Source organism: Zea mays, chromosome 3 (assembly GCF_902167145.1).
Source record: "Zea mays cultivar B73 chromosome 3, Zm-B73-REFERENCE-NAM-5.0, whole genome shotgun sequence".
NCBI classification, from domain to species: domain Eukaryota; kingdom Viridiplantae; phylum Streptophyta; class Magnoliopsida; order Poales; family Poaceae; genus Zea; species Zea mays.
Window position 1 is genome coordinate 102,646,487 of NC_050098.1, and position 12,188 is coordinate 102,658,674.

Genomic DNA, 12,188 nt, shown 5'->3' on the forward strand with positions numbered 1-12,188 from the left:
ACAGTGCAAATAGCAATGAATGCTGTGGTAACTTCACACCCACCTGTTTGTTTATATAGTGCTGCAGGTAGGAAGGCGAAGCGGTGGAACTGTTACACCAGGCGCGCAGTAACTCATACCCGCTGTGCAGTGGACCGCAAAGACCAAACAGTAACTCTACAAAGTGGGCTTGGCACGCGCTCGGAAGTCGGATCGTTTCTCCGCAACGAGCTCAGGGAAGGTGTTTTTTGGACCTTCGGCTTCCCGAAGCTGAAGAGGTTTTTTTCACGGGCCAAGCTCGTTACGAAGAACGATCTAGCACCGCGAAAGGGGCTACTGTTGGGGTCGTGCTTCGGTACGCCGAAGGTCTCACACGAAGAAGCAGCTTCGGCCAAAGTCGTTTCTAAGAGATGGCCGAAGGTCCCTTTTCATGGAGCTTCGGCGTTTTAAACCGACATAGAGGCAGAATGACCTTTTTATACATGTATGTCCGAGTCAATGTTGTAAACTTCCGCAAGGGGCATAATTGTAATTTGTCACAGGCTGCGACCTGTGTCTATAAATAGATGAACAGTACCTCTGTACTGTTCACGCGAACCTGCTTTTTGCCTTCGCATCACATTCGTACTTTTTGCCTTCCGCAAGACCGAAGGTACATTTGTACTTCAAAGTCATTTATATTCATTAATACAAGTAGAGATAATTCTATGATAATATTTACATGTTTATTTCATGATTTATGTGAATGCTTTATTCTTCGTTGTTATGCTTACGAAGGTATGTTCTTTGTAACCTTCGTCCGAGATGCTATATATCCCGAAGGGATATATCGTTATGAAGGACGAAGGACCTTAATACTTAACATTTTCCGTGTTGCCTTGTTCTTAATTCGAAGCATTTGAGAACAAGTCCCCAACATATAATATCATCAACATAAATTTGGCATACAAACAAATCATTGTCAAGAGTTTTAGTAAATAAAGTAGGATCGGCCTTTCCGAATTTGAATCCATTAGTGATAAGAAAATCTCTTAGGCATTCATACCATGCTCTTGGGGCTTGCTTGAGCCCATAAAGCGCCTTAGAGAGTTTATATACGTGGTTAGGATACTCACTATCTTCAAAGCCGGGAGGTTTCTCAACATAGACCTCTTCCTTGATTGGTCCATTGAGGAAGGCACTTTTCACGTCCATTTGATAAAGCTTGAAGCCATGGTAAGTAGCATAGGCAAGTAAAATGCGAATTGATTCTAGCCTAGCTACGGGTGCATAGGTTTCACCGAAATCCAAACCTTCGACTTGTGAATATCCTTTGGCCACAAGTCGGGCTTTGTTCCTTGTCACCACACCATGCTCATCTTGCTTGTTGCGGAAGACCCACTTGGTTCCTACAACATTTTGATTAGGACGTGGAACTAAATGCCATACCTCGTTCCTAGTGAAGTTGTTGAGATCCTCTTGCATCGCCACCACCCAATCTGAATCTTGTAGTGCTTCCTCTACCCTGTGTGGCTCAATAGAGGAAACAAAAGAGTAATGTTCACAAAAATGAGCAACACGAGATCGAGTAGTTACCCCCTTTTGAATATCACCGAGGATGGTGTTCACGGGGTGATCTTGTTGGATTGCTTGGTGGACTCTTGGGTGTGGCGGCTTTGGAACTTGTTCATCTTCCTCATCTTGATCATGGGCATCTCCCCCTTGATCATTGCTCTCCTCTTGAGGTGGCTCAACTTCTTGATCTTCTCCTTCATTATCTTGAGCCTCATCCTCATCTTGAGTTGGTGGAGATGCTTGTATTGAGGAAGATGGTTGATCTTGTGCATTTGGTGGCTCTTCGGATTCCTTAGGACACACATCCCCAATGGACATGTTCCTTAGAGCGACGCATGGAGCCTCTTCATCACCTATCTCATCAAGATCAACTTGCTCTACTTGAGAGCCGTTAGTCTCATCAAACACAATGTCACAAGAAACTTCAACTTGTCCAGAGGACTTGTTAAAGACTCTATATGCCCTTGTGTTTGAATCATATCCTAGTAAAAAGCCTTCTACAGCCTTAGGAGCAAATTTAGATTTTCTACCTCTTTTAACAAGAATGAAACATTTGCTACCAAAGACTCTAAAATATGAAACATTGGGCTTTTTACCGGTTAGGAGTTCATATGATGTCTTCTTGAGGATTTAGTGTAGATATAACCGGTTGATGGCGTAGCAAGCGGTGTTGACCGCCTCGGCCCAAAACCGATCCGAAGTCTTGTACTCATCAAGCATGGTTCTTGCCATGTCCAATAGAGTTCGATTCTTCCTCTCCACTACACCATTTTTTGTGGCGTGTAGGGAGAAGAGAACTCATGCTTGATGCCCTCCTCCTCAAGGAAGCCTTCAATTTGAGAGTTCTTGAACTCCGTCCCGTTGTCGCTTCTAATCTTCTTGATCCTTAAGCCGAACTCATTTTGAGCCCGTCTCAAGAATCCCTTTAAGGTCTCTTGGGTATGAGATTTTTCCTGCAAAAAGAACACCCAAGTGAAGCGAGAATAGTCATCCACAATAACTAGACAGTACTTACTCCCGCCGATGCTTATGTAAGCAATCAGGCCGAATAGATCCATGTGTAGGAGCTCGAGTGGCCTGTCATGATGTTCTTGTGTGGATGATGAACACCAACTTGCTTCCCTGCCTGACATGCGCTACAAATCCTGTCTTTCTCAAAATGAACATTTGTTAGTCCCAAAATGTGTTCTCCCTTTAGAAGCTTGTGAAGATTCTTCATTCCAACATGTGCTAGTCGGCGATGCCAGAGCCAGCCCATGTTAGTCTTAGCAATTAAGCAAGTGTCGAGTTCAGCTCTATCAAAATCTACTAAGTATAGCTGACCCTCTAACACTCCCTTAAATGCTACTGAATCATCATTTCTTCTAAAGACAGTAACACCTGTATCCGTAAAAAGACAGTTGTAACCTATTTTACATAATTGCGAAACTGAAAGCAAGTTGTAATCTAAAGAATCTACAAGAAAAACATTTGAAATGGAATGGTCGGGTGATATAGCAATTTTACCCAATCCTTTGACCAAACCTTGATTTCCATCCCTGAATGTGATAGCTCTTTGGGGATCTTGGTTTTTCTCATAGGAGGAGAACATCTTCTTCTCCCCTGTCATATGGTTTGTGCACCCGCTATCGATGATCCAACTTGAGCCCCCGGATGCATAAACCTACAAAACAAGTTTAGTTCTTGATTTTAGGTACCCAAACGGTTTTGGGTCCTTTGGCATTAGATACAAGAACTTTGGGTACCCAAACACAGGTCTTGGACCTCTTGTGCTTGCCCCCAACATACTTGGCAACTATCTTGCCGGATTTGTTAGTTAGAACATAAGATGCATCAAAAGTTTTAAATGAAATGTTATGATCATTTGATGCAGTTGGAGTTTTCTTCTTAAGCAATTTTGCACGGGTTGATTGCCTAGAACTAGATGTCTCACCCTTATACATAAAAGCATGATTAGGGCTAGAGTGAGACTTCCTAGAATGAATTCTCCTAATTTTGCTCTCGGGATAACCGACAGGGTACAAAATGTAACCCTCGTTATCCTGATGCATGGGAGCCTTGCCCTTTACAAAGTTAGGCAATCTTTTAGGAGGGGCATTAAGTTTGACATTGTCACTCTTTCGGAAGCCAATGCCATCCTTGATGCCAGGGCGTCTCCCACTATAGAGCATGCTTCTAGCAAATTTAAATTTTTTATATTCTAAGTCATGCTCGGCAATTTTAGCATCTAATTTTGCTATATGATCATTTTGTTGTTTAATTAAAGCCATATGATCATGAATAGCATCAACGTTAATATCTCTACATCTAGTGCAAATAGTGACATGCTCAATGGTAGATGTAGAGGGTTTGCAAGAATTAAGCTCAACAATCTTAGCACGTAAAATATCATTGTTATCTCTAAGATTGGAAATGGAAGCATTGCAAACATCTATTTATTTAGCCTTAGCAATTAATTTTTCATTTTCAATCTTAAGGCTAGCAAGAGAGACATTCAATTCTTCAATCTTAGCAAGCAAGTTAACATTATCATCTTTAAGGTTGGGAATTGAAACATCACAAACATTTGAATCAACCTTAGCAATTAAATTAGCATTCTCATTTCTAAGGTTGGTAATAACATCATGACAAGTGCTTAGCTCACTAGATAGTTTTTCACATTTTTCTACTTCTAGAGCGTAGGCATTTTTAACCTTAACATGCTTCTTATTTTCCTTAATTAGGAAGTCCTCTTGGGTGTCAAAGAGTTCATCCTTCTCATGAATAGCACTAATTAATTCATTTAATTTTTCTTTTTGTTGCATGCTTAGGTTGGCAAAAAGGGTGTGCAAGTTATCCTCCTCATTTTCACTAGAATTATCTTCATCACTAGAGGAAGCATATTTAATGGAGGATCTTGATTTTACCTTCTTCCTTTTGCCGTCCTTTGCCATGAGGCACTTGTGACCGACGTTGGGGAAGAGGAGTCCCTTGGTGACGGCGATGTTGGCGGCGTCCTCGTCGGAGGAGGAGTCGCTGGAGCTCTCGTCGGAGTCCCATTCACGACACACATGGCATCGCCGCCCCTCTTCTTGTGGTACCTCTTCTTTTCTCTCCTCTTGCCCTTCTTGTCGTTGCCCCTGTCACTGTCACTAGATAATGGACATTTTGCAATAAAATGACCGGGCTTACCACATTTGTAGCATACTTTCTTGGAGCAGGGCTTGTAATCCTTCCCCCTCCTTTGCTTGAGGATTTGGCGGAAACTCTTAATGATGAGTGCCATCTCCTCGTTGTCGAGCTTAGAAGCGTTGATGGGTTGTCTACTTGATGTAGACTCCTCCTTTTTCTCCTCCGTTGCCTTAAATGCAACCGGTTGTGCTTCGGGCGTGGAGGGGCCATCTAGCTCGATGATTTTCTTTGAGCCTTTGATCATCAACTCAAAGCTCACAAAATTTCCTATCACTTCCTCGGGAGTCATGAGTGTATATCTAGGATTTCCTCGAATTAATTTAACTTGCGTAGGATTAAGAAAAACGAGGGATCTTAAAATAACCTTGACCATCTCATGGTCATCCCATTTGGTGCTCCCGAGGTTGCGCACTTGGTTCACCAAGGTCTTCAAGCAGTTGTACATGTCTTGTGGTTCCTCCCCTTGGCGAAGCCGTAAGCGACCGAGCTCCCCCTCAATCGTTTCCCGCTTGGTGATTTTGGTCACCTCGTCTCCTTCGTGCGCGGTCTTGAGTACGTCCCAAATCTCCTTGGCGCTCTTTAATCCTTGCACCTTGTTATACTCCTCTCGACTTAGAGAGGCGAGAAGTATAGTGGTGGCTTGAGAGTTGAAGTGCCAGATTTGGGCGACCTCGTCCGAATCATAGTCTTCATCCCCCGGTGATGGTACCTGCACTCCAATTTCAACAACATCCCAAATGCTAGTGTGGAGTGAGGTTAGATGATGCCTCATTTTATCACTCCACATATTATAATCTTCACCGTCAAACATAGGTGGTTTGCCTAATGGGACAGAAAGTAATGGAGTACGCTTAGAAATGCGAGGGTAGCATAGGGGAATCTTACTAAACTTCTTGCGCTCATGGCGCTTAGAAGTTACGGACGGCGTGTTGGAGCCAGAGGTGGATGGCGACGAAGAGTCGGTCTCGTAGTAGACCACCTTCCTCATCTTCTTCTTCTTATCACCGCTCCGACGTGACTTGTTGTGTGAAGGGGATCCCTTCACCTTGTTGGTGGACTCCCTGGATGGAGCCTTCCCATGGCTTGTGGCGGGCTTCTCGCCGGTCCCGAACTCCCTCTTGGCGGATGCTCCTGACATCACTTCGAGCGGTTAGGCTCTAATGAAGCATCGGGCTCTGATACCAATTGAAAGTCGCCTTCGAGGGGTGAATAGGGCGAATCTGAAATTTATAAACTTAAGCACAACTATAAGTTGGGTTAGCGTTAGAAATATAAACGAGTCCGAGAGAGAGGGCGCAAAACAAATCATGAGCGAATAAAGAACGAGACACGATGATTTGTTTTACCGAGGTTAGGTTCTTGCAAACCTACTCCCCGTTGAGGTGGTCACAAAGACCGGGTCTCTTTCAACCCTTTCCCTCTCTCAAACGGTCACTTAGACCGAGTGAGCTTCTCTTCTCAATCAAATGGAACACGAAGTTCCCGCAAGGACCACCACACAATTGGTGTCTCTTGCCTTGGTTACAATTGAGTGAATCACAAGAAGAATGATAAAGAAAAGAAGCGATCCAAGCGCAAGAGCTCAAATGAACATAAATGTCGCTCTCTCTAGTCACTATTTGGTTTGGAGTGATTCCGGACTTGGGAGAGGATTTGATCTCTTTGGAGTGTCTAGAATTGAATGCTATAGCTCTTGTAATGTGTTGAAGGTGGAAAACTTGGACGCCATTGAATGTGGGGTGGTTGGGGTATTTATAGCCCCAACCACCAAAAATGGCTGTTGGAAGGCTGCTGTCGCATGGCGCACCGGACACTGTCCGGTGCGCCATCCACGTCAGCAGACCGTTGGGGTTCGATCGTTGGAGCTCTGACAGGTGGGGCCTCTGGCTGTCCGGTGGTGCACCGGACAGGTCCTGTAGACTGTCCGGTGCGCCAACTGCGCGTCCTCTGTCCTCTGCGCGCGCAGGTGCGCATTAAATGCGTTGCAGTCGACCGTTGCGCGCGAAGTAGCCGTTGCTGCGCTGGCACATTGGACAGTCCGGTGCTTCACCGGACACTGTCCGGTGAATTATAGCGGAGCGGCCTCCCATTTTCCCTAAGGTAGCGTGTTCAGCGTCGAGTGCCCTAGTGCACCGGACAGTCCGGTGCGCCAGACCAGGGTGCCTTTGGGTTGTCTTTTGCTCTCTTTGTTTGAACCCTTTCTTGGTCCTTTTATTGGCTTATTTTGAACCTTTGGCACCTGTAAAACTTATAGACTAGAGCAAACTAGTTAGTCCAATTATTTGTGTAGGGCAATTCAACCACCAAAAATAATTAGGAAAAAGGTGTAAGCCTAATTCCCTTTCACAGTCCACTGCCGGAACTGCTGTGGCGGCTGCTGAGGTTGATTGTTTCTCGGAGCCGGTGCTACAAAGCAGTTGGGTACTTGTTGCTGTTGGGGTGGCCTGATCACCCATCTTCCCGACTGCTGTTGATAACCTCTGCTCTGATTGCTTCAAACAATTCGGAACAGTGGGGCTGCGACAAAGATCTAGGCATTGGTGCTTTTCTTTTCTTTTTTGCCCAGTGAGCCAGAATACAATCCTATTGAGAGATGGCCAGGTTGACCAAGTCATTATAGTTGTTTGCCCGAACAGTGTTGAGACGCTCCTAGAGCTTTGTGTTGAGCCCTCTCTAAAATCTATCCCTTTTTCTTTTCATCTGAGTCGGCGTGGTATCCGGCGTACTGGCATAGGTCAGTGAAAGCTTGTGCATACTGTAGCACCGTGCGGGTCGCTTGGGTCAATGCCAGGAACTCATTCAGCTTGCGGTCCATAATGCTAGCCGAAATATGATGTCCCCTGAAGGCTGCCTTGAACTCATCCCATGTCACTACATGGTCTGCTAGGAGCATAGCGAGAAAGTGGTCCCACCATGCCCTTGCGGGTCCATGGAGCTGTTGGGCGGTGAAACGAGTCTTGGCAGCGTCAGGGCAAGCTCTCGTGAGAAGGGGAAACTTGGACTCCACAACCCTGAGCCACATATGAGCATCGAAAAGATCCTCAGCCTTGGTAAATGTAACACCTCAAATCTATCAATTAAAATAATACACTATAAGTCACTAAGCTAACTTAGTAGAGAGTAAATTAAATTTTGAATCAAATGCTTGATTTAATTTTATTTTTGGGAGAATATTTTTTGTTTGTTAATGATTGATTGAAGATTGTTTAAATCCCTTTATTTGAAACCCAATTTATTAAAATACGGACTTTGGTCTAAAAATAAAATATTTTAATTATAAACATTATTGGTATATTTGTTATGATTTTTTAAATCTATTAAAAAAATATTTATTTATATTTTTATGGTTAACCTATAAAAAGAAAGAAAATCAAAATTCAAAACCCTAGCGGCATGCCCGAATTCGCCCACCAAGGCCGATCCCAGGCTCCCCTCATTTCCCCCTCCCCTTCCTCTCTATGACGGGCGGGCCCCACCCCGGCCTTCCCTTTCCTCCAGCCGCACGGGCACGCGCCCAGCGCGCCGCCGCCACAGGCAGCCGAACCGGCCGCGCCTCTCACCTCCTCGTCCTTTCCCCTTCCCTCGGAAGTGGAGCACTAGCATCGTTCTCTCTCCCTTCCTCTTCCCCACTTCCTCTCCCCATTCACTCCGAGGGAAACGGCCGGCGCCACTAATGGCAGCCGCCGACCTCTCCCTTCCCGGATTTCTCTCTCCCTCTCCTTTCTCTCTATAAATATCGACGCCGAGCCCCCATGGATCCGTTCCCCGGCCACCCAAGCTCGCCCCACGCCATCTCCTCTCTCGCCGCTCTCGCCGACGCCCTGCTCACCAACGACCGGAGCCGCTGGAGCGCCATCGCCATCGAGGACCACTAAAGCGCCGCCGTCGAGGACCGCCCGGAGCACGCCAACTGCCTCCCTTTCTTCTAGCCGTGCCCCTGCTCCCTGGCTGGCCCCCTGCTCTTCGATTTCGTCCCTCTGCAAGGACTAGTGGAACAAGGTTGAAGATGACACAATTTTTGTTCTATTTTATAAACTATGTTTAATTTAGTTTAGATCTCCTGCAGCGATTTGTTGTTTAAATTTGTATATATATCTTGAAATTGAAATCATGAGAATATTGAATGCTTAATATCGAGTGTATGTGATGAACTACTGTTTCTATTATTTATCGCATATGCATGTTAATTTGTTTATGACCATTAAAATTATTTTGGAGTTAGTTGTTTAGAATACGAATAAAAGGATTGATGTTTTAGTAGCCTTATAATGATGCGCTGATCATGATAGAATGTTTATTTGGAGCTCATGTTCTCATAAATTGTTTATAGATGTTCTAAACAAGTATTTAGAAGAAAAGTAGACTACACTTTTCTTAATTAAAATTTAGCAGAAAATATAAACTAGACATTTTACTTATGAAATATAATTTAGTGTTGAAATAACATAATTAGTGATCATGGGAGGCTTTTCTAAATATGTTGAAATAACATAATTAGTGATCATGTATACTCTAACCTAAATAATAGTTTAACTTAGTGCCCATAATAAACTATAAATTATGTGACTTATAAACAGCGTTATATTGTCTTCATAAAGTGTTTTAGATGAAAAGGTTAAAAGGATTCATAACCCGCGTGTTTTCTAGTAGAGATAATAAATCTACCCCATAGAGTTTGTTTAACGCTACATCTATACTAATATAAATGAATTTATATACTATGTGTTCCCCTTGTTAATTTGCCATATGGTCTTTTCAATAGAAATAGTGAAGTAAAATAAATAGTATTTCATGTCATAAGCAAATAGAGTGATTACCGGTGTATTTTTGTTTATATTATAGTTACGAATGAAATTTAATGTTTGGATGTTTTCATTCTATAAGCATGATTTGTATGATGTATGTTTTATTTGTGGAATGATGTTTGTTTGTTTATTGGTGTATGTTTTTCTTTTGTATGTACGATGTGTGAATCTATATTAGAAGCTGATTTTGTGGTGGAGGACCCAAATACGTTTGAGGACGACACTCAAGACACTTCTGAACAAAGAAAATGGATTCTCCCTCTGCATTTCTTATTGTACCCAAATAATAAATTCAACAAGATTTACTTCTGGATACGTGCATAATTTGATGGGTTTTGCGTAAAATAGAATAACCTATTAATACCAACCTTATTCCTTGATTAACTTGGGATTAATACTATGCTTAGTAGTTGCGCTATTGCTTAACTTTGTCATTATGATGTCACTTTCTTTAAGATGTTATTTTTCTAGAGATAAAATTTATACTATGAATGTTAATATGATGATTAAACATGAACATTTTGTATTAAATGGAACATGGAGTGACGACCCAGGAAAAAAAGTGCAACCACGAGTGCTATCATGGATCTGGCTTAGTAAATAGCTTTATAGATTTAGTGTTTAGCAACCCTACCTGAAAGATGGACAAGAGGGGGCAACCGTGGTTTGGTGGCAGCTCATGTTAACATGGGGTGGTAGTCTTGGCTATGGCGCCTCATCCAGAGGGTCACTAACATTGACGTGGAAACCTTAGCTCGTGACTTTGTACTAAGGATATTTTGTGAAAGAGCCTCATAGTGGATCCCTAGCATTTCACCTTTGTAGTGTTTAAGAGTCCGTACAACCCAGTATAGAGGGGATACACGACTTGTGGGTAAAGTTGTACCACATCTGCAGAATATAAAACTGATATGTTAGCCATGTTCACGGTTAAGAGTAGCATGGACCCTCACATGATAAGTGAACTTAAAGATGGAGAATAAATCGTGATTTAAAATGGTTTGCTTAAGTGGTTTCACATAAGTGTTTTTGAGATATAATCATTATGCTCATGATTTAATTGGGTTTTGGGATACATTTACAATTAGTAAGTTAAGTGTTGTTAATAAAATATTGACCAACTAAAATGCTTACCTCCTAACCATAACCTACCTTGTTAACCTTGCATAAGTCCTCCCATTTGTTGAGCCCCCACCGTAAGTGAGCTCACCCCTTGCTAAATTTTTTATCAGAAGCTGATGAGGAAGACTTTGACAAAGATGTTAACGAGTACTTAGTCTAGCGACGCTCCGGTCATCTTCTGTGGGAGATGCCTATGATATTTCTGTTGTACTTTGATGATTATAATATTTAAGACTCTTATGTCTGGATGATGTAATAAAGTTATTATACTCTCTTTTAAACCTTTATTGCATTGTCTTTGATATATTACACTTGTGACGTCAACATATATGTGGAAAATGGATCATAGAACACATATGCTACACATTCGGTATTGCCCCTAAAATCGGGTGTGACAGTAAACAATGACGGTTGGGTGCTAAGGAACTCTTGGTAGGTGCATGCAGACTTTGCTATTGCCCTCCACCATGATCATGAGATTGGTGCTGGCATTGTACCAACTGTCGCATAATTTCATTTTGCTGAGCCATTAGCTCCTGCATCGTAGGAGCCTGCGGTGGTGGCGGGGGAACTTTGCTCGCGGCGTGCTCTTGCTCCATCTGTCAAATAGGAAATTTTCCCGTTGTTATACTTAAAATCCATGATTTTAGAGTGACTTAATCAGGGTAAGGTAAATGGAAATATGAATTTTTCATTTTGAGCTCGAGACTTAATACTGCACTAGGTAATCATGAACTAATTTGATACTTAACATCCATCTTTTCATTAAGCATAATGATTTTTCCGGGTTACATCATATCAGGAGACTCGATTTTCTAGTCTAGTACATCATGTGGTGCCAAAGGCTAAGCTATGCAGAGTACATCTTCCTGACATGTTTCTACCTAACCCATCTAACCCTGAGTAGCAGAGGCAACACTAGCCTCAGGTGAAGGGGGTCCTTCAGAGTGAGCAGTGTCCAGGCTAGAAGCTAGCTCAATCTCCTCGGGGTCCTCCTCCTCGCTATCCTGGTCTGCCTCCATCTCTTGATGCATCTCCTCGTTGTGCATTTCCAAATGAGCATTGGCCTCATCTAGCTCCACCTACAAGTCATGGAGTTGATTCTCTAGGATCTCTATGGTATTGTCCTTAATCTCCACTTGCCGCTCCAGCTCGTGGGTGTGGTTACCCATTTGCTCAATTTGGAGATCCTTCTCCACCAACTCAGAGGATAAATCAACTATGAAGACCTCCATGTCGTCGAGGGTTGTCTTGTCAGTCTGAGCTATCCCAATCAATTGTGTCATTGCATTGCTTTGTAGGGCCTGCAGGCGATACACCACACTTGTTGTTCACTTGTTCTCAAATGTTGTGAATCAAGAACAAGGCAACACAATTGTTAAACATTAGAGACCTTTGTCCTTCAAAGCATTATCTCCCTTCGGATATAATGATCTTCAGACGAAGGTTATGAATGATATATTTTCATCATTAGCCAGAATGAGAGTTCATAGAGATAATATATATACCATTCATCCATATATTTATTTCATGATAAACATATGAATAAAATTCATG

General features: G+C 42.8%; 1 long non-coding RNA gene across 1 annotated transcript; it reads left to right on the plus strand.

Moving 5' to 3' along the window:
• Positions 1-8,153: 8,153 nt before the first annotated feature.
• On the plus strand, positions 8,154-10,923 carry LOC109945259 (uncharacterized). Its single transcript, XR_002268389.3, has 2 exons — positions 8,154-8,703; positions 9,688-10,923. It is a non-coding gene; the product is annotated as an uncharacterized lncRNA (long non-coding RNA).
• The last annotated feature ends 1,265 nt before the right edge of the window (positions 10,924-12,188 follow it).